The sequence below is a fragment of the Podarcis bocagei genome, assembly GCF_964188305.1.
Source record: "Podarcis bocagei genome assembly, chromosome: 8".
In the NCBI taxonomy this organism is placed as follows: Eukaryota; Metazoa; Chordata; class Lepidosauria; order Squamata; family Lacertidae; genus Podarcis; species Podarcis bocagei.
Window position 1 is genome coordinate 3,505,798 of NC_138133.1, and position 27,221 is coordinate 3,533,018.

General features: G+C 49.3%; 1 long non-coding RNA gene across 1 annotated transcript; it reads right to left on the minus strand.

Annotated features, from left to right (window-relative positions):
• LOC308593559 lies at positions 1–25,947 on the minus strand. Its single transcript, XR_014011004.1, has 4 exons — positions 25,236–25,947; positions 19,425–19,483; positions 5,107–5,293; positions 1–210 (listed from the first exon to the last, which is right to left on the minus strand). It is a non-coding gene; the product is annotated as an uncharacterized lncRNA (long non-coding RNA).
• Positions 25,948–27,221: the final 1,274 nt, after the last annotated feature.

Here is a 27,221-nt window from a genome sequence, read left to right on the forward strand (position 1 = left end):
GATTAAAGGCAATTCTCTACTAAGTAAACCACTACAGTATACTGAAAGTGGACAGTATATTTTAGTCATCTGTATTGTCCAGCCAAAAAGAATTTGACTTCTCCTCTGTGTCCCCAGAATTCTGATCAGGTGTAGAAGCCTCTGCTTGGCAGGATGAGACCAACTCATCTACACGACTGAACTATGCCAGGGTGAGCCATCTGTATCATCCTGTAAATGATACGAGGAAATATATTGACAAACTGGAATGTGCGCAAAGGAGGGTGACGAAGATGATAAAGGGTCTGGAAACCAAGTCCTATGAGGGATGGTTGAGGGAGTTGGGTATGTTTAGCCTCGTAGAGGAACCTGAGAGGAGATGTCAGCCATCTTGACTGTATTGTTTTAATTAGTGTTTTTATAGTTGATTTGATTTTGTGTGGAGTGCCCTACCTGGGTGGATGGAGCAGCCAAGTAATTTCGTTGTCCCCGAGAGGGGGCAATGACAATAAAGATATTATTATTATTATTATTATTATTATCTTCAAATATCTAAAGGGCTGGAGGATGGAGCAAACTTGTTTTCTCCTGCTTTGGAGGCCAGGACCAAAACCAATGTTTTCACGTTACAAGAAAGGAGATTCAGACTCCACCAGAAAGAACTTTCTGATGGTAACAGCTGTTCCAGAGGAACTGACTCCCTTGGGAGGTTGTGGACTCTCCTTCCTTGGAGGTTTTTAAGCAGAAGTTGGGTGGTCCTCTGTCATGTATGATCTATTTGAGATTCCTTCATTGCAGGGCATTGGACTAGATGATTGTTGGGAGTACCTTCAAACTCTACAATTCTGTGACATTTCCCCCTCCCTCCAAAAAAGTGCATAAAGTCAACAGAGTTCTCAGTCTTCCAAAGTAAATGTTCCTGACTTCTCATTTCTTGTGGAAATGAAACCAAGTTACATTTGCAAAGCTCTGTACATTTAGCCAACTTAATTGCTCCAATATTTGAAAAAATGCACACTAAACAAAACAAACAAACATTAGAAACCACAACCAAATGGAAATGTGAGATTATGCCTGTGTTTGGCAACTTGCTGGAATGGGATAGGAAATTTGCAGTGTGCCTCTCTACATTTATAATTAGATTGCATAGAATTGACATTGTTTCATCTAATAGGTTATTAGGAAAGTGTGTTTTGGATGGAATGGATTCTAACTCATGAAAAGTCCTGCTTTCCTAATGGCATGCAGAATGTGTGCATGGATCTTGAGGCTGGGATATCACTAACTGCTCTGCCATTCACATCAGAATTCATGACACAGGGCCCACACTTACGGGAAAGCACATAAGATGCTTAAGAGTCAGCTGCCAGGACAGGGTTAGATAATGTGGGGGGTTAAAGTCCATGACAATTAAGTAAGCATTCAAGGCCAAACTAGAGATGGCAGAGGCAGTGATGTTGCTTATTTATCTATCAGCATCATTCATGTCTCAAGTGGAGGTGAGAAGGTCTAAATTTCACATGAAAAGGGAGGTGTGGGTGAGAGGAGCCAAATCCTCACCTCACTGTGACGATTATACAGCAGACTTGAACGCATTGCCCATTAGACCATGAGGAGTGCAGTCGCACAGTCAATGCAGCACTACTCTACCTGCCTGCACCTGATCATGTGTGGGGCAGGTGGGCATGGTACCAGGCAAATGACCTCACCAGCCAAATTGGGACCCATACTGTGCCCACCCCCGCTATAACCCATCCCTTCATCTCCCCAGGTTTCCTCACATCGGTGTTGGAGTTGGGCTGGGAGAAAACAGCCTGAGGCAGCAGAGTGGAGGAGGGAAAGTTGAGCACCTAGGCAGGGTTTTGCTCCCTTCACTACATCAGAATACAGATTGAGGGGGATCATAATTTTGAATGCTGCCGCATGGAAAAAACTAGCTCTTACATGCAGTTAAGTAGCATGGCAGGGAGAAGGTTATGCTACACCTTTCCCACCTCCATACAGAAGGGCTGGGGGCTTATGCCTCTCCAGATGCTGTTGGACTTCCAACTCTCATCAGACCAAGCCAGAGATGGAGAGAGTTTCTCATCCTGTCCTTATGTGTCACGGGTGCTCCCCAGCCAAAGAAATGCACTTGGCACATAGTTAACTCATAATTGTCAAAAGCAGACACTTACAGTAGTTTCTGTGGCTCCAAATACCCACACACAGGAGTCTAGAATCTGTGCAGCTATTCCCAGGTCTGCTCTCTATGAAGCAGTTGCAGTAACAGGAGGCCACTCCCCCTCCCCCAGTTTATGTACCTTCCCCTGATGGGCTGCGCACACACAGCCAGAGACAGTGCCTGTGTGGAAGCTATCTCTTCAATACCCTCCTCAGGAGCGAGCCAACAGCAAATCACACCATGCACATTGGAGTTAACTCTTTATTAGCAAGAACACAATCTGCACAGACTTGGCAGAGTGTCAGGCCCAATGAGCACAGCAACTAATTCCCAGCAGGTCTTGTCCCAGGGTGTCAGGAAAAAGCAGCAATGCAAAAGCCAGCTGCAGGTGGCTGGAAAGCAAAACAGGATGTTGTTGTCTCGAACTGTACTGTTGGGAAAAAGGGGGAGTCTATTCTCTGTACTGAGCACCGGATGTTAGCTCAGAGTGTCATCTGACCTGTGCTGGAAGTACAGGGGCGGAGTTGTGACTCTTCTGCTGAAGTCTGGAGGGTGCAGTCACGTTTCTATGTACTGCTGAATGACAGGAATAAAAGACATGTAAATAGACTCCTGTCTGTCTCATTTCCCCTCCCTGGGGGGGGGGGAAAGCTGGGAGAGAGAAGCAGAGGGTGTGTTCTTCTCACGTCTGACGAGGAGAATCGCCGATTTACGACCTAGCCTGCCGGGAGACGCAGACGGAAGGTCAACAAGTATCTCGCTCAGTTTGCCCCGGGGGAGGCCAGTTACCTCTGACTTTGAGCTGAGATACTAACACAGGGATCCCCTCCTACTCACAGCCGTCTAAGTCCCCTCCTCTCCAGGGCCTTTTCCAAGCAATCAGAGACTGCGCCTCCATGAAGCCAACCTCTCCTCCACCCTTTTTATGCTTCTTCTGGTTCTGGGAGATAAGTGCGGAGTGGAGCTTGTCACAGCAGGAGAGGGAGACACCTGTGACTCATCTCTGCCTCTTGGTCTTCCTCCTCCCCTGATCAGCTTCTGCCTCTGATTCCAGACATCTCTCTGCCATATACTCCCCGGCTCCCTGTTACCTCTTCAGCTTCTGACACCTCCTCTTCCAAGTTTTCTCCCTCTGACCACTCATGATTGTGCCACCACCAGTCCCTGGGCTCTGAACCTTCTTCCCTTGGTGATTCCCCAGCTGGTTTCTCCCACCATTCCTCTGCGTCCAACCAGTCCATGACATAGTGGTTCAGGAGAGGGTGGGGGACCACCCAGCCCTTCATTTGCCTGACCTGCCTCTTCCAGCCCTTCTTCCAACCCATCCTGTCCTCCATCCTCCAGCTCTGAAGCCTCCCCTGCCTCCAACACTTGCCTTCTGGCCAGTACAGGTCCCACAAATCACTGGCCCACTCTCACGAGTCACGCTCCAGTCCCCCTTCCCCCAGTGCACACTGCTCAGTGTCCTGCCAGTCCCTGTCATTATGGGAAGAAAAGCAGCTTATGCAGGGCAATTTTGAGAGGGCAAATTGTTTACAGGGTAATCACACACACAGCTTTGATCTAATTGGCAGCTCCCTTCAGCTCCCTTCCATATTAAAAATACACAACGGGCACAGACCCACACAAACAGATGACACCAAACTGGGAGGGGTGGCTAACACCCCAGAGGACAGGATCACACTTCAAAACGACCTTGACAGATTAGAGAACTGGGCCAAAACAAACAAGATGAATTTTAACAGGGAGAAATGTAAAGTATTGCACTTGGGCAAAAAAAATGAGAGGCACAAATACAAGATGGGGGACACCTGGCTTGAGAGCAGTACATGTGAAAAGGATCTAGGAGTCTTGGTTGACCACAAACTTGACATGAGCCAACAGTGTGACGCGGCAGCTAAAAAAGCCAATGCAATTCTGGGCTGCATCAATAGGAGTATAGCATCTAGATCAAGGGAAGTAATAGTGCCACTGTATTCTGCTCTGGTCAGACCTCACCTGGAGTACTGTGTCCAGTTCTGGGCACCACAATTCAAGAAGGACACTGACAAACTGGAACGTGTCCAGAGGAGGGCAACCAAAATGGTCAAAGGCCTGGAAACGATGACTTATGAGGAACGGCTAAGGGAGCTGGGCATGTTTAGCCTGGAGAAGAGGAGGTTAAGGGGTGATATGATAGCCATGTTCAAATATATAAAAGGATGTCACATAGAGGAGGGAGAAAGGTTGTTTTCTGCTGCTCCAGAGAAGCGGACACGGAGCAATGGATCCAAACTACAAGAAAGAAGATTCCACCTAAACATTAGGAAGAACTTCCTGACAGTAAGAGCTGTTCGACAGTGGAATTTGCTGCCAAGGAGTGTGGTGGAGTCTCCTACTTTGGAGGTCTTTAAGCAGAGGCTTGACAACCATATGTCAGGAGTGCTCTGATGGTGTTTCCTGCTTGGCAGGGGGTTGGACTCGATGGCCCTTGTGGTCTCTTCCAACTCTATGATTCTATGATTCTATGATTCTATGATTCTATGAAACAACAACTGTGTGTATTTCCCACAGACTGCCTTGTTTGGCCTAGTGACACGTCAGGTTTTCAGTTCTCTATTTTTCTTCTGAAAATCATCTACAACTGCTAGTTCTGTGGCAGACACTCCCCCCGCCCCAACAGACAGACACATGATTTAGTATTTGGCACGGGCATGTAATTTAATTAGCTTACATGCATGAGTTTGTTGACAAAGCACTGGAGAGTCAACCTGACCAGGCTTTCTGTTATAAAGGGGCATTTCCTGCTATAGGAGTAATTGGCACAGCAAATATGGAAATGGATCCCAAGGGGTTGCAAATTTCACACACAACGCTAAAGGGCAGAAGAGGAGGAAAGAAATGCAAGGGAAATCTCTTCTGAGAGAAGAAATAAAAATGAGCAATAGCAACTGTCCTGCCAATTAGTTAGGTTTGTCACTCACCTACTTTAAGCCTCCTGGGACCTTGAACTGGTCCACAAGGCACAGTTATTGTCATTGCCAGGTGGCTCCCTCTCTAGGCCTTGCATTTCACTGGAGATTTTCAGTTTCACTGGAGATAACTGAGGCAGGGACATCACTTCAGGACTGAAGGTTTGGAGGGCACTTTCCAACTGTGAATGGACCCTCACTGATCAAAGAAGAGCATTAATGAGAGCAGTCCACAAGAGGTCAAGGCCATGCTTTTCCATTGGGTCTGTCCAAACTATCAGCAGTGAATCATCTAGGGGTCACTTGCATAGAGTGAGTCAGCCCACTAAGTCAGGAAGACCTTGCGGAAGACTGGCAAGAAATGATAGTGGAACGGGGTTCTAACCTAGAATGTGCTAGGAACAGAGTGTGTATAGACACAGAAGAGCTCCAGTCCTGGAAATTTTAAAAGTAAAAAGGGCATGTTTAGGTGAGAAGGGTAGAACACTCTCCCTGTCGCCTCCACACAGGCCTTCTCTCCAGGTATCTTTTCTTCCAGACAAGGTTGCAATACTGGAAGTGACCCTGGTTGACAGAAAAGCACTTCAGTAGAGGGGCTGTGGGGGATTAAGTCACAGATGGGAGAAGAGTTCAGGCCCCCTTGCCCATGTGCCCCTGGGGCAAGTCTGCCAATTGTCTCCCTTAATGGGTTTTAAGCACAAAGAGGAAAGAGTTGTCTTTGGAGAATGAAGGCAGTGGAAGCAAGTTGGCAGCAGAGGGAACTAGGAACGTGTGTGTGTGTGTGTGTGTGTGTGTGTGCGCGCGCGCGTGCGTGTGTGTGCGCACACACACACAGAGAGAGTGTGTGTGTGTGTGCCTGGTGTGTGCCTGTGTGTGTGTGTGTGTGTGTGTGTGTGTGCGCGTGTGCGCACACAGAGAGAGAGAGAGAGAGAAAGGAGAGAGAGAGAGAGAGAGAGAGAGAGAGAGAGAGAGAGAGAGAGACCCCACAATCTGATTCCCCACCAGCCTCCTTCACACCCTCCTTGCTCTCCCCCAGTTTGCTGGGCCTAAGCCTGAAAGGGATCATGCTTGTCCTTCACCTCTTACAATGGACACCAATGTCAACTGCAACATTTACAAACCAGCCTTTTACATATTGAGCATCTGAACTGAGAAGGCTGGTGAGCAGCAGAGACATTGAGGGAAGCATGCAGTAGAGTGTGCCAGAGTTGGTATCAAAACAGCCCACCAACAAATAATTGCTTGATGACTGTCCACTTAATTCCAAACTTGCACTGATGGAAGTTCTATTACCAGTTTGTTTGGGAAGAGTTTAGACTGTGTTATTCACCCTGCGCTGACCAGTCCGCCACGAGGCTCCCTGACCTCTTGATACAAGTCTGCCTTCTCCACACACTGTCTTCTGCTTCTCAGGCCCCCACAGAGCTGTCTAATTAGGTTTCTTCACAGAGCAAGATGTGACAGTTCCCTTTCCCCTTAAGTTAGATTCCCAGAGAAATGTACCAGTCCACAACATGGCAAGCCCGTCATAGTGCCACCACAGGAGGGGGACCCCTGTGCGCTGAACCACATCTCAAGAGCCCAGCTGCCCAACAGGGAGCACCAGGCATCCTTGTGTCAGTTTCTCTTGTGCCCCTTTGCTTCTGCGTGGGCTGCTGAGAGGAAACAGTGATGGGAAATGGCAGACAGTGACAGCAGCAAGAAACCACCATGGCATGTGAGAGACAAGGTGTCGGTATAGACTACTGTCCACAGGAGAGAGGAAAGTTTTATTGGCTAAGGGACAATTATTTCCACACTACACTTTCATACTTCATTTCTTTCATACTTTCATTTCTTCCTCATCAAGAATTAAATTTGTGGTTTTTCATGACCTCCGAATGTGTGTTTTGACAACCTTCAGCTTCCCAGTGTGTGCCTTCAGAGCAAAAGGAATATGGGAGTGGCCATTCCTATGGCATTAACAAACGTATGGTCTAGTATGAGAATGGATCTAACTGTGCAGGAAATAGATAGTAGAAGTCTGCCCCAGCCTGACAGATGAGGAAGGAAGAGGGACCATTCCATCACTGGTAAGAGAGAGGATTGCAAAAATTGGCTTATTATGATCCTTGGGGAGGGGGAGGTGTGTTTTTGCCTTTATTATGTTCATATGGCACATGTCATGCTACTGCTTAGTAACTGCTCAGAGCATATGATGCCCGTTTCTTAGGTGAGGGGAATGTTCCAATAATCTCATTAATGGGCAAGCCAGTTGGGAAGAAGAAAGGTCAGGTAAATAAAGCCTGCTTGCAGCTTCTGCTCCCTTTTGATCCACAATTACCCTCGCTGTTTTATCAACAAGCTGGCAAATCTTGAGGCGCTGCTGCTAAATGCCAGGCTGATACAAGGGTAAAACAACTCTAATACGGGATTATTGTTTGTTTGACTTTGCAAACCCCATCTGGGATGACAGTCTCTGCCTCAGGCTTATATCTAGGGTGCATGACACAAAGGGGAAAGGGTTTGGGAGGGAGAAGGAAAAAACAAACATGCATTGGTTTTTAGCTGAATATGATCAGCTGGAATGGAAACAGTTTGAGGAAAGGAGGGTCAAAGAATTGCTGTTGTCTCAACAGAACTGGTGGAGTAGCTTTGCCTCCCACCTCTCCCTTTGCTGTAAGCCAATGGAATGGCTGCTGCTAGGTGACAGCTGATGTGGGGAGGAGCCAACCTGACTTGCATCACCAATAATTTGGTGGATGAGCTGGGGATGGGGACTCAGTCTGTCCCAGTTCTGTAATCCTAGATTATTGGTGCAGCACCAATACAGACTTAATGGCTAGGAAGAGCAGTTCGGTTTCCTTCTCCATGGTTCTACCCAGAACCATGTTCTTGTACCTAGCTTTGAGTGCAGGGGACAAGATGCGGACTCTGCAGATGTACCAACTATGCTGCTGCCTGCCCAACTATCACCCTGCCTGAGCTGGTGGAGATGTTAAGGAGCCCCATGGGCTGTTGGTTCTGAAAGACCAACATCCATGTTGAAGGAAGCTCAGCAGAAGCCACTCAGAACATCATGGGCACCATGGCAACCACAGGACTATGCCAGCATATGATCAGCCTAAAATAAATTGCATGTCACACTTTGGACCCGGCATTTTCTGCTGGACAACTGCATGAAGACCTGTGGGTGGTGAGATTTAGAGTTGGAGCAACCTTACCTTAAAGTAGGGGAACCAGTTAAGCTTGTACTGAAGACTCATGGATCTAAATGGTTTCAGATTTCACTGAAGGAGTTTTCTGCTGGCATGGCTGGCATCTGTCAGTGTGTCACATGTTCACCCACTTAATGTTTCTAGTCTTTCTAAAATTTTAGCTTGGATTGAGGACAGAAATGACCAGAACGGACTAATTAGAGTGTTTTCTTCTGTAAAGAAATTGTCCTTTTGCTCACTCACAGGGCATTGCAAATGTCAGCATCGCCCTAGAGCCAGTGCCACCAACTGGACTCATCCACTTCAGCCCCGACTGGGCTAGGCGAGCTGGGTAGCACTTCCAGAGACCACCTTCTGCACAGGAACAGGTCAAAGTGCTGTGGACTCACAGCTTAGAGTTGTGAGCACCGGATTCACTCCCACAAGAAGACAGTCGTTGCACAGCAGAGTACAGCAGACTCTAGCAGAGTATATAAACAACTCGGAGAGCAGCTCTGTAGAATATCTTCTTTATTCTATCTACAACTATTATACAACTATATACAGAGCTAAATAGGTCTAAGCATAAATGAATGCTACACTGAGTGTCTGCAGCTGCTCTTAGCAGCAACCTTATCTCTACACACGATCTCTAACACTCAGTCTCTCTCTCTCTCTCTCTCTCTCCCCCCCCCCGACACTGACTGACTGACTGATTTGGTGCTGGAGCAGAATAAGTAGAGAGCAGAACATGCCTCCTCCTCTCTGGAGAATCAGCAGACTCCTCAGGAGATTCTTGGATATGGGAGGGGTGAAATCTCAGTAAGGGTGTGCTTTTCCTTTTTAATTTTGGGGTCTCTTGTTTGTGATTATCAGACCAGACCTTTTGGGGTTAGTTTTCCTTTTTGGATTTTTCCTGATCCTCTTCTACCATTGGCTTATCACATTTGGCATCAATGGTACCCTATTTTCAAAAATCTTAGTATTGCTATCCTTTCCTTTAAGAATGATATGTGGATAAGTTTGGCCAAATTTTGATCTTGAAAGGTGATCATTGCTCGTACCAAATAACCTTCATAATGTAAGTACTCTATAGAAACAACATCATTTGGCTTAACTACTCCTAGCAACATATCATTCAGGATGTTCAGGAAATGCAATATGCAATCTATCCATGAGAGGAAGCCCTTCGGTTTTGGGTAGTTGACAAATACAAATTTTTGAGGGATTAGTATCAAGTTCCAAGCTTTTTTCTGGATTGCAACTTGCCAGTCCTGTAGTATGCCACCCACTGTCAGGAATGAGGAAGATGAGTGGGAAATGATGTTCTGCCCCAGAAACGGCAGCTTCAAATATCTGGTCATGCCTTTTGGACTTCAGTCAGGGACAGCAACGTTCCAAGCCTTCATCAACTATGTCCTCAGTGGTCTAATGAATAGGTTCATGGTGGTGCACCTCGATGCTGTGCTGATTTATTCAGAGGACCCAGAGCAACACATCTGGCATGTGACAGAGGTGCTGTAGTGATTGAGAGAACACCAGCTTTATGCTAAGTTGGAAAAGTGCCAATTCCACATCTCAACTGTAGATTTCCTGGGTTACAGACTCATGCCTGAGGGGGTGTACATGGACCCCGCTAAGGTGCAGAGTGTGGTTTCATGGCAGGAACCCAAAAGAAAGAACAACCTGCAGATATTATTGGGATTCACAAACTACTACTGCAAGATCGTGCCAGCCTATTCGAGGCTTGCTACACCTCTCACAGATTGTTTGAGGGGCAAGAAGTCGTGATGTTGTTGCAGGCAGACCCAGATGGCATGCGCCTTCCACTCTAGGAAGCTGACTCCTTCCAAGCAGAACTACACCATTTGGAAGAACAAGGAAGCCTTTGAAGTGCAGAGACACTTCCTGGAAGGGGCGCACCACCAGGTAGAGGTGCGCACTAACCATCGTAATCTAGAGTATTAGCAGACGACAAGGCATTTGAATCGGAGGCAGATTCGCTGGGCACAGTTCTTCATGGAACTTTGGAGTGTCAGGCATAGCCCTATTGGCTTTCGTCCTCGGAAGAATTTAATTGTAACATATAGCCAATTGTCTGTTTGAGGTATCTCAGAACTTGTTTTACCCCTTTCCAGGCATTTAGTGTGGGTTTTGAGACCAATCTACTTAATATGCCTACTGCATAGCTAATATCAGGTCTGGACCACTGTGCTAAATACAATAAACTTCCAATTACAGAGTGATATACATCAGGATGTTCAAATTCAGGACTCTCATCTATGTGAAGTGTTTTTATGAAACCTGGATCCATAGGCACCGCTGCCCCTTTGCAATCCTGCATCCTGTATGTAGTCAGTAGTTGTTTAACTTTGTTCTGCTGACTAATTAGGCAGCTGCCATCTTGGGCCCAGCACACTTCCAACCCTAGATATGTCCTAACCGGGCCTAAGTCCTTCACTTTGAACTTACTGGACAATTGCTTGGCAAACATTTTAGTTTGTTTATCTGTTTTGCAGGCATACAAAACATCATCTACATAAATCAGACAAAACTCTTGATCACTGCCTGTACCACGTACATAAACACAATTGTCAGCTGTACTCTGTTTGAAACCAAATGACACTAAGGCCTCATGGAAACATTTGTTCCAAGATCTTGCAGCCTGTTTGAGACCATATAGAGCTTTGTTTAATTTCAACACTCTATTGGAACCTGTCTCATAACCAGGCGGTTCGGCTAGATACAGGTCTTCTGATATTGATGCATGTAAATATGCAGTCTGGATATCAAAATGGTTTAACAGGAGTTTTCTCTTTGCTCCAAGCGTTAAAATCAGCCTTACACTGTCCCCCTTAGCAGTAGGGGAAAAAGTCTCGTCATAATCTTTTCCAGGCCTCTGAGAATATCCTTGAGCCACTAAACGAGCTTTGTATTTGTACTCTCCTGTCACCAGAGGTTTAAGTTTGTACACCCACCTGCAGCCTACAATCTTTGCCCCCTCAGGCGCTGCCACTGGTGTAAAAACCTTGTGCTCATTCAGAGAGGACATCTCTTCCTCCATTGCCTGTTTCCAGCGCTCTGCCTCCTCTTTTGGTAACTTTAACACCTCCTGAAAACTCTTGGGTTCTGCACTTACACTAAACACATTTGCAGTATCAGGAGAAAAACGCACTGGAGGCACTCCTTTGTTTTGTCTTTTAGATCTTCTGGGAGAAAATTTTTCTTCTGACCCACTTTCCTCCTCAGAACTATGACCTCTCTTTTGTTGCTTAGCAACTGGTCTTCCACTTTCTTGAGAGCTCTTATCTGAACTTTCCTCCCCCTCAGACTCTGATTCTCTGTGTCTACCTTCAGAGTCATGAAGCTCCTGGGAAGGTTCAAACCAAACCTCAGTATTGGCATGTAGTCTCTCCCAGCCACTATGTTCACAAAAACTGGCATTCCTGGAGATCACAATGCCATTTGTCCCTTCAGCAAAACGGAAACCTTTTTCCCAGCTCCTGGTAACCCACAAACACTAACTGTTTGGTCTTAGGATCTCCCTTCTTTCTCATTTGTTTCGGAATTAATACCCAGGCTTTTGATCCAAACACATGCAAATGGTCAATTTTGGGTTTTTTCTGAAACAATTTAAAGTACGGGGTTGTACCTATTGTTTGATGAAAGAGCCTATTTTGGAGATAACACGCGGTGAGCATGCTCTCCCCCCAATAAGACATGGGCAAATCAGCATCATCAAGCATGGCAAACATCATATCTTGTAAAGATCTGTTTTTCCGCTCTGCAACGCCATTCTCCTCTGGGGAAAAAACGTTCGTTTTTCTATGCCCAATGCCACGCTTTTGTAACCAATCTCTAAAGGCATTTGACATAAATTCGCCACCTCTGTCCGTCTGAATCCTTCTGAGTTTAATGGACAGAAATCTTTCTACAGATGCCACCCAGCCTTTAAACTTAGTGAACACGTCACCCTTATTTTTCATGGGAAAAACCCAGGAATAACGCGTGGCGTCATCCACAATTGTTAGTGAAAAGCGCGATCCACCCCTGCTTACAGCAAATGGACCAATTACGTCCATGTGAACCAGCTGTAGCGGTGACTCACTAACTCTGTCACTTCTGGGGTAAGAGACTCTGTGGGTTTTAACCTTTTTACACACATTACAATCAAGGTACTTGTTACAACTCTTTAAATTACCCCCATCAGCCAATTCAGACATTTTTAGTACACTTTTCCAGCAAGCATGCCCCATTTTCCTATGCAATAAGTGCACACAGTTGTCATGTATAGCTTTGTTATTCACTGCAGGCTGAGATTTACTGATTACTGCTGCAACTTGAGATCCTGCTTTAAGCCAAAACAAGCCTCCCTCTGACTTAGCAGTGCCTAAAATCTCACCAGCCTTCTTAATAATGCAACTGTCTCCTTCAAAATGCACTTTAAACCCAGCTTTTAGCAAACAATCTACAGACATCAGATTGCTCCTTAATGAAGGCACACAAAGTACATTTTGCAGGCACTCACGAAGACAAGGAACAAAAACTGCACCCCCCGAAATCACTTCGGATGTACTTCCGTCTGCTAGAGCCACCTGGCTGCGCTGTGCTGAGTTCTTGGAAACAAATAATTCATCTGAATTCACGATGTGGCGAGACGCTCCCGAATCGACCACCCAGACCGCTTGTTTCTCATCAGCAATCTTGACCTCGCCGGTCACCAGCTGAGCCGACTGTTTTCGTTTGAAGAATTTCTTTTTACGCTGCTGCTGCTGCTGCTGATCTCGTCTCTGCTCCTGCACCGGCAACTGAGACTTGACCAACTCCGGACATTGTCGTTTTAGATGCGCTGAAGACCCACATCGGAAACAACGCCTAACAGCAAACGCTGACTCCTCACCAGTACGCTGCTTTTGCTTCACCTCTGGCACGGCATGAGAACTCCCTCCAAACCGCCCACCTGTAGAAGCCTCTGCAGCCACCGACCTTTCTTGCCTCTTCTGCCATTCTTCAATCAAACGCCCAGTAACGTAACTGACTGATAAATCATGCTCCTGTATGCCTTCTAGAGACAAAACTAAATTATCCCAGCTTTCCGGGAGAGAACTCAAAATAATAGCCACCTTCTCCTGCTGGTCTAGCGCACAGTCTCTTTCCTGTAGCGCAGAAAACTTTAACTGTAAACTGTGTAGGTGTTCCTGCATTGTAACCCCAGGCTGTAACATTGCCTTGTACAACGCCTTGCGAATGAACAGCTTGGAAACCGCTGTCTCACGCACATGGAGTTCTTTAAGTGCTTGCCACACACCTCTAGCTGTCTTGATTCCCCTCACATACGGCAACTGGGAATCTTCCAGCCCCAAGACAATTGTGGCCCTTGCTCTTTGGTCTTTATCGAGGTCTTCATCATCAGGCTTCGTAGGAAACTTACTCACCACTTGCCAGAGACGATCCCTCTGCAGCACTGCCTGCATGCGTTCCGACCACAGCAAGTAATTGGAGTCATTCAGACGCTCAAAAGCCATCTGAACTGGTTGTGAGGCCATCTTGAGAGCGATGTCCCTGGAACCCGGAACCAGCTACTCACGACCACCGAGAGAGAAAACAGGAACCACAGCACCCAGCACTCACACGCTGCAGCTGTTGTCCTTGCGTCCACTGCGTCACCAGCTCACCACGGTCAGGAACCAGCCAGAGAACAACAACTTCTGGAACTACTGGAACCAACGCCGTTGATGCTGACACCACCGCAACTCAGGCTGGCAGCACAATGCCCATAACCTCATGGAACTTTGGAGTGTCAGGCATAGCCCTATTGGCTTTAGCCCAAACGTAGCAGAGTTTTCCTGCACAGCAAAGAAGCTAGTTGTGGCAGTAATGACTAGTCAGCTAGACTCAGAAGAACTATTTACAGGATTTATTAAAAGGAAAAAACAAAACCAGCAGAGTTTCTGCATACAAATAAAAGCAAAATAAACCCTCTCTTTCTCTCTCTCAAAACCATACACAGCACTTCCAACTCCCAACACACCCCACATCAAACTGTGCTAGCAATCCCCAGACAACAGAGTTGAGTGCTGCTCGCCAACCAATCAGAGTGAGTAGCCTCCAGGCCAAGCAGACCTGGGCTTTCTGCCAAGAGCAAACCGACACCAGCCTGAGCTAACTGGTGAAGCTAGAATCTGCAAGTTTCCCACGAGAACCAATTAACAGAAACTGAACAGTTCTTTGCCAGGTTTGATTTCAGAGTCCTGCATGTGGCAGGCAGGCAGAATCAGGGGACGGATGCCCTTTCTAGGAGGATGAACCAGTCTCAGTACATAGGCATATCTTGAAGCCAACACAGCTACAGTTGGCTGCAGGATCAGTGGGGGATGACGCAGACTTCCAATGGCAAACTCGAGAGGATGCCTTCGCCAGAGGCAAGTTAACAATGTTGCAAGGAGACACCAACGGGGCAGAGGGCTTCTCTGAGAAAGAAGGACTATTGTCCAAAGGAGAAGCTCTTTATGCTCCAGCGAGTGACCTTACAGCCAAGGTCATGATAACCCTACAGTGGATCACTTCAGACAGCACAAGACCTTTTACCAGGTGACACGGCAGTTTTGGTGGCCAAGAGTATGAGAAGAGGTGAAGGAATATGTGTGAGCCTGCAAGACTTGTCAACAGGCAAAGAGGCCCAAGAAAGCACCAGCAGGGTTGCTGCAATTGTTAACTACCCCGCAAGGGTCTTGGGAAACCATTGCTATGGACTTCATAATGGATCTACCAAAGTCACAGCAGCAGACAGTAATTTGGTAGTAGTGGACTTGTTCACCAAAATGGTGCACTTTGTGCCGTGTAAGAGACTCCCAACAGTCCAAGAAACAGCACAGCTCTTCGTAGACCACATGTTCAAGTTGCAAGGGCTCCCACTCAGAGTGATCCAGATTGTGGAACCCAATTCACCTCGCAGTTCTAGAAGAAACTCATGCAGTTATTCAACGTGGAGTTGTGCCTTTCCTCTGCCAGACATCCCAAGACTAATGGAGAGTTGGAGACGACTAATGCCACGTTGCAGAAATACCTTCGTTGTTACATAAATGTCAGGGAACTGCCGTCAACTCAGAGGCGAGAGATGGAAGGGCAGTTGTGTTATAGGGAGCCTCCGAAAATCTTGCGAAGCAGTTCCTCCTCCAGCGAGGAGGAAAACCCCACCTCCAGTGGAGAAGAGGTGCAGGTACCAGGGAATGCTAGGGAGAGCCTCAACACCGAGCCTGAGCAAACCAGAGAGGCGGGAAGTACGCCCCTGCCAGCGCCCATTCTGCGCAGTAGACTTCAGCGCAGGGAGGGGCGGAAAAAGCTGGGGGTGACGCAACTTTTATGCTGGGGGAGGTACAAAGACCGACCACTCCTAGACTCTGCTAGCGATTGAGCCAGATATGAACTTACGATGCTCTTCACTGTAAATAGTTTACACCAAGAATAAAGCTTGGAAAAGACAGGTTGGAGTCTTGCCTGTTTACTCTTGAGCAACCACGCCAGCACCTGACAGTAAACTACCAGCAAGATGATTGGGTAACCAATCTCCCTTTAGCAGAGTTTGTGTACAATAACGCCCTTCATATTTCAACTCAGCAGGTCCCCTTCTTCACTAGCTATGCATACAATCCTCGCTCCTTTCCATCACCAACCGACACCTTGTCAGTGCCATCCGCAGAAGAATTCATAGATGAGTTGGCAACCACCCAGGAGTTACTATAGGAGAGGCTGAACTGTGCAAAGGAGGCCTATAAAAAAGGCAGCAGGTGCTCACCAGCAGCCTGGCAGTGAGATCAAGGTGGGGGATCAAGTGTGGTTGACAACACGTGATTTGCCCCAAAAAGGCAGATGCAAGAAATTAGATAGTCAGAGAGTGGGTCTGTTTGAAGTGATAGACCAGATTAATCCTGTGACTTTTAGACTCCAGTTGCCTGTATCCATGAAGATTCACCCAGTGTTCCACAGATCATTGTTGTCACCAGTGGTGCCTGCACACCCGTACCAGACTCCTAAGGAAGCTTTTCTGCCTCCTGTCATAGTGGAAGGAGAGGAGGAATACAAAGTAGAGCAAATCCTATACTCTCGATGGTGACGGAAGAAGTTGCAGTACCTAATTGGGTGGAAGGGGTATGGGCCAGCAGAAAGATCGTGGGAGTATGCAGAGCGTGTGCATGCACCAGAATTGCAAAGGGCATTTCATGCAAGCCACCCCCCTAGACCCAAGCCAGCAGGGTGGAAGGAGGAGGAGAGCCTTGGGGGGTGATGTCAGGGATCATGCTGAGAAGGGCTGCACTGAGGAGGAATGGTAGGAGTCTCCCTCTCCCCCTGTTCCTGGCCAGGATCCTGAATCTTCTCAGGAGCAATGGGACAGTATAGATTTGGAACAGGAGATTGCAGAGAGACATAGTTCAGAAGACAGAAGTTGGGAAGAACTGGGTGGTGAACAGCTAGGAGAAGAAGAACTGAGAGAGAGTGAGTTAACAGATTCTCTTGTGCTGGAAAGCGTCCATCCGCTCAGCCCAAGGTCAAGGAGAGTAGATAAGGTGGCAGCACAGAAAGCAAAGTGGTTGCAAGATCAGGTTGCAAGACATGGAAGTGACGTGGATGATGAAGGGGGAAGTGGGTGGAATCCTTAATTGGGAGCACCTTCATCCTAGGAATGGATTATTTGTTCTCTCGTTGTGCTCATTAAAATCTCTAAATGGTAAGAGAGTCCTTTCGCTTTGTTCAGCTTTTCTGCTGCTAAAGGGAGTGGGGGAGTAAGCCGAGTCCCTGAAGCCTGACATCCACATACTTGATCTCTTTTCGGAAACACATTGCACCATGACTACGCGAGGCATCCCAAAGCAGAGAGGGAAAGAGACAGCAAAGGCAGATTCCCCAAGGAAAAAGTAGAACAAACAGGTGCAGCAAAAGGACCAACCCTTGGGTAGTGAAATATACTCAGAGTCGCAAAGTGATTTCATGCTCTTTATTCAGCTCATAGTGGTGAGGAGGAATGAATGAATGTCCCCTCAAAGTATCTGCTTTATATACATTATTTACACAATGGGCTGCACATGATTGGTTAATTCTGGAATTCTACTGTAAGCCAATCAGGTTGTGGATTCACTTATATCTGGAGCATGATTGGGTGGTTCCTGCCAACCAATCGTACTGCTGCATTGTTCTTGGACCAATCAGACTGCTGCATTCTGAATCCTATTGTTCTAGGACCAATCAGACTGCTGCAGTTTGGATCCTATTCAACTCAGTACATAACAGGTAGGTATGTAGCACCCCTTTGACCTCCTTTGATAGCCACCACAGCAAATGAGGCCGGTCTCTTCCTTGGTCTGTCTCCTATCTGAACTCCCAGTCTTCCATCACAGTCCCTTTATCTGCTCCCTACTAATGATAGACTCAAAACCCTGGTTTTCCAGAGCAGGGATGGGGAACCTGTTGCCCTCCAAGGTACTTGGATTCCCAATTGCCATCATCTGTGACCATTGGTATTGCTGGTTAAGGAGTGGTGGAAGTTGGGGTTTAACAACACCTAGATAGACACAGATGCTCTAGGGCAGGTTGGTCCAAAGTGCAGCTCAAGAGCCGCATGCTACCCTCAATGCCTTTTTTTGGCGACTCTCAGCAACATTTGACGCCCCCCCCCAGCCCTCACATTGCCTTCCCGAAGCTGAGTAAGCAAAGCACTGCGCTTTAGGAAGGAGGTGTAAGGGCTCTGGCATGGTCCTTGAGCCCTCCTTCCTCCTTCCCAAAGCTGGGAAAGTGCTAACTAGGCTTTGGGAAGAAGAGCGGACTCTAGGACCCTGTCAGAGCCCTCACACCTTCCCAAAGCCCAGCATGTTACTTAGCCAGGCTTGAGAAGGCAGCACCAAAGCTGGAGGGTGGGGTGTCAAATTTTGGGCTTGCTCCTCACATCCTGTGCAGGAAGGCAGTGTGTGGCCCATAGGTTCTGTGTCAAAGTAGTCGCGTGGCCCACTTGGTATCAAAAGTTGAACCATCCTGCTCTAGAGGCTCCAGCAAATGCCAGCAATAATAAAGCAACTGGAACTAATTGTCCTGCCAGGGAATCCTAGTGGTTCTTCAGCTGTCTCCTCAAGATTTCCTTCAGCTTGTTTCCTTCATTCCTGGGGTTTCTCTCTTTTTGTGTACATGCTGATATATATATATATTAATGCCTTATATTGCAAGAAGCAAGTGATTCAGCAACAGCTATCTTTGAGCCGCAGGACCTTTCACCTTCTGTGTCAGCGAAAATTAACTCCCCAAACGGAAATCTTCTTTTCCACAATGGATGCCTGACATGACCCAAGTATTTTGGTGGCTTGTTTTCCTATCACAAGGGTGGGAAGCCTTCTTGGCTCTGTGGCTCAGATTGTTATCTCCCCCAGCCTTTGCAGGCCAAGTTTGGCAGGGAAATCTTTCCAGGCTTCTATCTTAGACATAGGCTAAAGACTCTGGAGAGGGTATACAACCAGCTCATTAGAAAATATCTCAATGTTTTAATGTTAAATATTAATATTAGATAACTGCAACATCAAAATTACTCCTCAGACCGCACTGAATGCTATTTTAAGCAAAACACTGACATTGAACTCTGATGAATGCTTGTGTTTTACAAGACAGCAGCATGAAATCTGCCTTACACATTACTCTGTGTGTGTGTGTGTGTGTGTGTGTGTGTGTGAGAGAGAGAGAGAGAGAGAGAGAGAGAGAGAGAGAGACCAGCAATTGCTCTGGAAGGTCTCAGGACACAATGGCAGATGCCCATTCATCTGTCACACCCACCCCAGGGACTTAAAGCAGAGCCCACTGCTGAGCTCACAAGAGCCGCCTTTTTGAAGGAGCCAACAGATGACCATGAGATGCAGCAGAAGAGCATCTCTGACTGCATAGGAGAGGGCAGTGAAAGGCTACTAGTCCTGATGGAGGAAACAATGCTTCAGAAAAGCACTTGCATGAAGTCCCAGGTGGGCAGAGGGCTCTTGAGCTCAAATTCTGCTTGTGGCTTTCCCACAGGCATCTGGGTGGCCCCTGGGAGAAGAGGAGGCTGGACCAAGTAGGCCCTTGGCCTGATCCTGCAGACCCTTCTCGTGTGTTTCCTAAGGCCCCCCTCCTTCCCCCGCCCCGTACCTCTGAGGCAGGTGTCCTTTGTCTGGGTGCAGTCCCTCCCAGGCTGCATCTTTCCCTTGCTGCAAAGCAAAAGAAGACGTCAGCAGGCGCCTGGCTCCCAGTCTGGGGCAGGAGTGTGGGGGACCTGGGAAGGGGGCATTTCTCCCTACCAGATCTTACTAACTTCTCCCACTTGGCCTCCGCACGGGCATCTTGGCTCCATCCCAGCCAGCCTGTTCAGCATACCTACAAATTCTGGGTTTCCACACGGCACCGCTGGGCTGCTGCTACTGCTTGGCCAGAGCCTTTCCCAAACACGGCCATGTGAAGGAAGAAGGACATAGTATTCCTGTTATGTACTGAGTTGAATAGGATCCAAACTGCAGCAGTCTGATTGGTCCTAGAACAATAGGATTCAGAATGCAGCAGTCTGATTGGTCCTAGAACAATGCAGCAGTATGATTGGTTGGCAGGAACCACCCAATCATGCTCCAGATAGAAGTGAATCCACAACCTGATTGGCTTACAGTAGAATTCCGGGATTAGCCAATCATGTGCAGCCCATTGTGTAAATAATGTATATAAAGCAGATACCTTGAGGGGACTTTCATTCATTCCTCCTCACCACTATGAGCTGAATAAAGAGCATGAAATCACTTTGCGACTCTGAGTATATTTCACTGGCGACGAAGGTGGGATCCCGCTGAGCTGACTGCCACACACCGCACCGCAGCACCGCCACCTGCCGCACCGCTGCCTCGCACCGTGTATCCAGGCTGCAGCTCCGGGACACAAGGAACTCAGAATGGCAACCGACAGCAGCTTCTCGCCATTCAACCCAGCATCTGGAGACTGGGAAGCGTACGCCTCCCGTTTCACCTTCCTTCTAGAAGCCAAAGGGGTCACCGATGAAGAAGACGCCAAGAAGAGGGCGATATTCTTCAGCGTCTGCGGAGAGGAGACATTTGAAATTGCCCGGGCTCTCCTTGCGCCTGAAGACGTCGCTTCTGTTCCATACAAAACAATAATGGAACAGTTGAAGGGGCACTTTTCGCCGCAGCCCTCAGTGGTGGCTCGTCGAAATGCCTTCTACGCAAAGCGGCAAGCCCCTGGGGAAACCATAACTGGGTTTGTGACCTCTCTCCGCCAAGCTGCGCGGTTCTGCAACTTCTCAGAGCTGGAGAACATGCTTCGTGACCGCCTCGTCGGTGGCCTGAAGGATGAGAAGCTGCAACGCCGCCTCTACGCTAAGAAGGACCTAACGTTCCAGGTCGCTCTGGAGGAGGCCCTGGCAACGGAAGCTGCCGAGAGGTCGACGCAAGAGGCACTGCCGAGCCTGCCATCCCAACCGAGGGTCCACCACGAAGACCTCACCGACGACTCAGGATCCAACAGGGAGGAGGTGCACCAAGTACAGCAGCGCACTCAAGCAGCGCACAGACCACAGCTGCCTCGACGAGAAGGAGGAAACTGCGCAAGCTGCGGGGAGAGTCACGAGAGGAGGACCTGCCGTTTCCGCAACGCAGAGTGCAGGCAGTGCAGAAAATCAGGACACATCGCCCGGGTGTGTCGGGCTCGGCCCACCCGACACCAGGCATCAGATGACCAATCCAAGAGCCCCAGGTCCCGGGGCCCAACGCACCAAGGCAACTCGACGGAGCTCACGGACTGCCAGGTATACCAGTTGCCCCACCCCAACGTAGAGAAAATTTATGTAGAGGTACAGATAGAGGGGGCCCCATGCCGCATGGAGCTTGACACGGGTTCAACTCTATCCATAATCTCGGCAAGGACCTTAAGGAAACTGTGTCCTACTGGGGGCCCCAAACTCAGACCGGCCCCATTCACCCTACGGGACTTCCAGAAACGTAAGGTCCCCACAATGGGGGTGGGGACCTTCAGGGTGCAATACCGAGGGCGGACGCGGCAACTGGACTTGCTTGTGGTCAAGGGCCCCTACATTAGCTTACTGGGATTGGCATGGTTTGGACCACTGGGGCTAGCTGTCACCGGGGTGAACCACACTAGCTTACAAGTGGACGTGGACGCCATATGCAAGGAATTTCCAGGGGTTTTCGACGGGAAATTGGGACAGTATACGGGCCCCCCCATTGCGCTACAGCTTGACCCCGCAGTACGACCGGTCAGGCTCAAGGCCCGCTGGGTTCCGTTCGCCTTGAAACCCCGTATAGACGAGGAATTGGACCGACTCGTGGAGCAAGGAGTGCTGGAGCCGGTGCCTAATGCCCCCTGGGAAACCCCAATCGTCACACCCGTCAAGCCTAATGGTTCGGTCCGCATCTGCGCAGACTACAAATGTACCATAAACAAGGCCCTCACGGCCCACGCATACCCAGTGCCAGTGGTCAGCCATGTCCTTGCCACCCTGGCTGGGTCGAAAATTTTTGGCAAGCTGGACTTGGCCCAAGCATATCAACAGCTGCCAGTAGATGAGGCCACAGCAGAGGCACAGACGATTGTGACGCACAGAGGAGCGTTCAGGGTAAAGCGGCTGCAATTTGGGGTCAGTGTGGCACCAGGCATATTCCAGAATCTAATGGACTCGCTCCTTAAAGGGATTCCTGGCGTCACCCCCTTCTTCGATGATGTGTTGATTGCCGGGCCCACACCAGAGGAGTTTGAGGACCGCCTCCGCACCGTTCTGCACCGTTTCCAGACGGCGGGTCTCAAGGTGAAGCGGGAAAAATGTCTACTAGGAGTGCCTCAGGTGGACTTTCTGGGATTTATGGTGGACGCAGAAGGGGTCCACCCGACTGGGGACAAGGTACGGGCCATTTGTGATGCCCCAGCGCCCAAGAGCAAGACTGAACTTCAGGCCTTCTTGGGACTATTGAACTTCTACCATTCCTTCCTTCCCCACAAGGCGGCGGTAGCGGAGCCCCTACACAGACTCCTGGACAAGCGGGCCCCTTGGGTGTGGGGCCAGCGCCAGGAGGCCGCATTCCAGGCCGTCAAGGACTTGCTTGTCTCAAACTCAGTCTTGGCACACTTCGATGAGAGGCTGCCAGTAGTGCTAGCATGCGACGCCTCACCCTATGGCATTGGCGCTGTCCTGGGGCACCAACTCCCGGATGGAAGAGAGGTACCGGTGGCGTACTTTTCCCAGACACTCAACGCAACCGAGCGGAACTACTCGCAAATCGACAAGGAGGGGCTGGCAATCGTGAAAGGAGTAAAAAAAATCCATGATTTCTTGTACGGGCGGCCCTTCACCGTGGTGACTGACCACAAGCCTTTGCTTGGCTTGTTTGCCCCCGAAAAGCAGACCCCCCCAAGTGTTGTCTCCTCGTGTCCTCAGGTGGTCAATTTTCCTTGCCAGCTACCAGTATGCACTGATTCACCGACCTGGGAAGGCGATGGGCCACGCGGACGCCCTCAGCAGGCTACCACTACCGGAAACAGGCCCTGACCCAGCACCTGCACAAGAGGTTATGAGCCTGGAGCTGCTTCCCGACCGCCCCATTCAGGCACAAGAAGTTGCACACCATTCCAAGAAAGATAGGGTCATCTCCCGGGTCCTGGACTGGGTGTGGAGGGGATGGCCCAGCAGCAGCCCCGAGCCAGAATTCGCCGGCTACACAACCCGCAAACATGAGCTGTCAGCCCACAAGGGGTGCCTGTTATGGGGAAGCAGAGTCGTTGTTCCCCAGCCCCTCCGCAAAAGGGTCCTCACAGCCCTACACGAGACACATCCAGGGGTAGTAAGAATGAAGGCCCTGGCCAGGAGTTATGTGTGGTGGCCGGGGATCGATGGAGAGATAGAGGCCTGGGTCAAACACTGCCAGGCCTGCCAAGAATCCCGCCCAGATCCCCCAATCCGCCCAGTCCAGTCCTGGGAGTCCGCCCGAGCACCATGGTCACGCCTGCATGTGGATTTCGCTGGCCCCTTTCAGGGGAAAACATTCTTCATAGTGGTGGACTCCTACACCAAATGGCTGGAAGTCGCACTGGTACCGTCCACTTCCACGTCCGCAGCCATCCGGGTACTACGCAGGCTTTTTGCAACCCACGGGCTCCCTGACACTCTCGTCTCAGACAACGGGACTGCATTTACATCAGGAGAATTCCAAACCTTCACAGCGCAGAACGCCATCCGCCACATCCGTTCGGCGCCATTCCACCCTGCCACCAATGGCCAAGCAGAACGCATGGTGCGGACCACCAAGGACACCCTTCGCCGCATGACGCAAGGGGACTGGGAGTACCGCCTTGCCACATTCCTCCTAGCACAGCACAGCACCCCCAGCTCAACGACTGGCCGGAGCCCCGCTGAACTACTAATGGGTCGGCGCCTTGCAATCAGATTGGACCGCCTTCACCCCGATAGAGCTCAGGATGAGGTAGTGGTGGGGGAAGGCAGGAACCCCCGGACCTTCGAGGCCCAGGACCCAGTGTACGCAAAGAATTTTGGGGCAGGCCCAGCATGGGTACCCGCCACAGTCACCAGGGTCACTGGCCCAGTGTCGTACGAGGTGCTAACGGATGGGGGGCAATGCTGGCGCCGCCACTGCGACCAGATACGGCGACGATTCCCGGGAGAAAACCAGGAGGAGGACAGGTCAGAGGAGTCCCAAGGGAACAGCGGGGCAGTGAGGCCCATAGAGCAGGAGGGGCCAGCAGGAGAGGCAGAATCAGTAAATACAGAGAGGACCCGTGAGGCCGAAAGGACACCGGAACCAGAACCACGACTGAGCGAGCCGGTTGCGCCAGACCAAACAGCCCCATCACAGCCAGCATCCTTGGAACATGAGCCAGAACCTGGAGCCCGGACCAGGGAACACCACAGGCCGCAACGCACACGTAGGCCGCCGGCGTACCTTGAGGACTATGAATGCGACCTCCCGGGCAGGACTGGAACTTAGAGGGGAGGGGTGTTATGTACTGAGTTGAATAGGATCCAAACTGCAGCAGTCTGATTGGTCCTAGAACAATAGGATCCAAATTGCAGCAGTCTGATTGGTCCTAGAACAATAGGATTCAGAATGCAGCAGTCTGATTGGTCCTAGAACAATGCAGCAGTATGATTGGTTGGCAGGAACCACCCAATCATGCTCCAGATAGAAGTGAATCCACAACCTGATTGGCTTACAGTAGAATTCCGGGATTAGCCAATCATGTGCAGCCCATTGTGTAAATAATGTATATAAAGCAGATACTGTGAGGGGACATTCATTCATTCCTCCTCACCACTATGGGCTGAATAAAGAGCATGAAATCACTTTGCGACTCTGAGTATATTTCAATTCCCCTGGCACAGGAATCCACTCTAGGGGACAGGGATCCCGTGGTCCCTCCCCAGTAATGTTCTTCTGGGGCACATCGCCCTCAATATTTTCTCTCCCCTCCCCCCCCCCCGCTTCCCATCTCCCTCCTGTCCTCAGTCTGCTGCCTCCCTCAGCCACTTCCCTCCTTCTCCTGCTGGCACAGAGCAGCTCAGCAGCAGCGCAGGGGAAGGCGAGCCAGCGGAGGCAGGGCCTTCCTGTGGTGGGGACATAGGGCCCCATGGGAGGGCAGCCCCCAAACTATGGCAGGGACAGCTTGAGCACTGGCAAGCATGCCTGGCCATCTGACCCAGGCAAGGAGGGGGACAGAAGAAGCTTCCCTGCCATGCTGCCCATGCCCACGTCACCACTGGCTGTCAACCTCACTGCTCCTGCCTGGGCACATGACGGCCCAACCTGGCTCAGAAGGAGGGGGTGAGCAGCTGGGGGGAGTCAGGCCTGCCCCCCCACCCCAGCCATGTTTCACTCAGGTTGGCACCATGACCTCCTGGCCCATGGGGGGGATGGATTCCCCATGGAATTAACATACCACTACTTCCATGGCGGCTTCCCCTTCTTGCCTCACTTCATGGCGCCACAGCAGCCTCTCAGTATGAGACAGAAAGGAAAATACAAATAGAGGAACAGGTTACAGATGGGAAATGTCCAGGAATCCCAAAGTCTAAACTCAGAGACCCTGGCTTATGTCTCACAGGAGGACTTAGGATCCACTCTGGACCTCAACCTTTCTCTGTTACCTCCCTGTGTCTTATTAAAGATTGTAAGCCCCTTGGGGCAGGAACCTCTTTCTCAAGGGTCACATGCAGCAATGGTGCAAAGAAATAATACAAAAGAAATCACACTATGCTCCTGCCCTGTGCAAGATGAACCCTGCTAGACACCTTTCCCTTAAAACCTGCAGCATGAAAAGGAGCTAAGTCTGCAGAGCTGCATTGCTGATAAGCAGAGACTCTGGCAGAGAGGGCTCTGTGTGATGTCCTTTTCCCTGATCTCATGGAGAGAAAGGAGCATATCGTACTTCTTTTCCCTCTCTCTCTTCCTTGGCCCCGTGTTGGATGCAGACATGCCTCTTCCGCATGTGCCTGGCATTAGTTACGTAAATGCCAGTTTTGTTACAAAAGCTGGTTGCCACCCCCACACTCTGCAAGATGCCAGGGGGGTCCTGGCACTCACCCAGGGTATGTGTTCCTTGGGAGAACGGAGACACGGCAGAGACTGCCGTACCACTTAAAAATACACTTTGTTCCTGAGACTTCCGGGGTGGCGCCATCGGCAGTGGCGGACTCCCTCTGAACCGGAGGGACCAGCTCCGCGCGAAACGGGTCTTTTCCGCTGCGGCGAAGCGGGGACCCTTTCAGAAATCACAGGCGGATGAAGCCTGTGACCGTGGGACTCGGCGGGCACCTTTAGCGCCCCCCCCAACCCGCAAAGGAACCCACTAACGGGCTCCGAAGTGAAGAGGGGGAAGTGGCGCGGTGCTGTGAGTCAACTGCTATTTCCGTGGAGCGAAGCTGCACAGCCGTTGCCGGAGAGCGCTGCCTTTTTCCTGGGACAATTTGGCATCTAAAGTAATCACCCATGAGTACTCAAATATTGAACAATTGGACTTCAAATAAGAACTGGCGATTAGAAAGGAATTGGACTTAAAAATTTACCTTCATTTGGCACTGAAACGGGAAGGTCTAAACAGGAAGTCAGCCTTCCGTTTCCTGGTAGTCAGAAGAAAGCAAAGATAACGTAAACTAGAGCTTTGAAAATTACTTTTAAAGGATTGGTTTTTCACCATTTAAAATCGTTGAAGCCCCCTTCGGTAGCAGGAAAAGAAGGGGGATCTTTTTTGGACTGTTTAAACCTGCAGAAGTGAGTTTAAAGTAAAGTAACTTTCCACCATCCTGACCCTGGAGCGGGGTGTCAGAATTGACGTTTTGAAGCTCATTGACCAGAGACAAATGTTTTTGACAGATAGTTAAAAGAAGAGTAACATTGTGATTCCACTGTTTCTTTTCGCATTTTAAAGGAACTAATATTGACAAAATATCTAAAAAAAAGAAACTTTGTTGTTATTGTCCATAAAAGAAAGAACAACCAGAAGTTCCCCCCCTAGAGGGGAACTGTGTAATTGTAACCAATTCTAGGGAGCTTGCAGCTGCCACAGATTACAACTGTGGGAAAAGGACTTGTGACCTTGCAGGACAATGTTATCAGAAGCACTGTTGGGTGCTTTCTCTAAAATAAATGCCCTATTGGATCAGTTAAGTCAGAAGACGGATTTGATGACTAATGCGGCCAGAACATTTGAACAGGTAGTGGGAAATTATATGGAGCCCACCCAGGAATTTAAACAGGAGTGTGTCCTGACAGAGCAGATGGTAGAAGAGGATGTTGCAGGATCTTGGGCGCCAGAGATGGAGGGACTTTTGGCCCAGCAGGAAAATGAGCCTTTGGATTCGACAAATGAACTTGGAAAAAACCAGATTTGGAAAGACAAAGTTTTTTATAAGATTAGATGAAAATA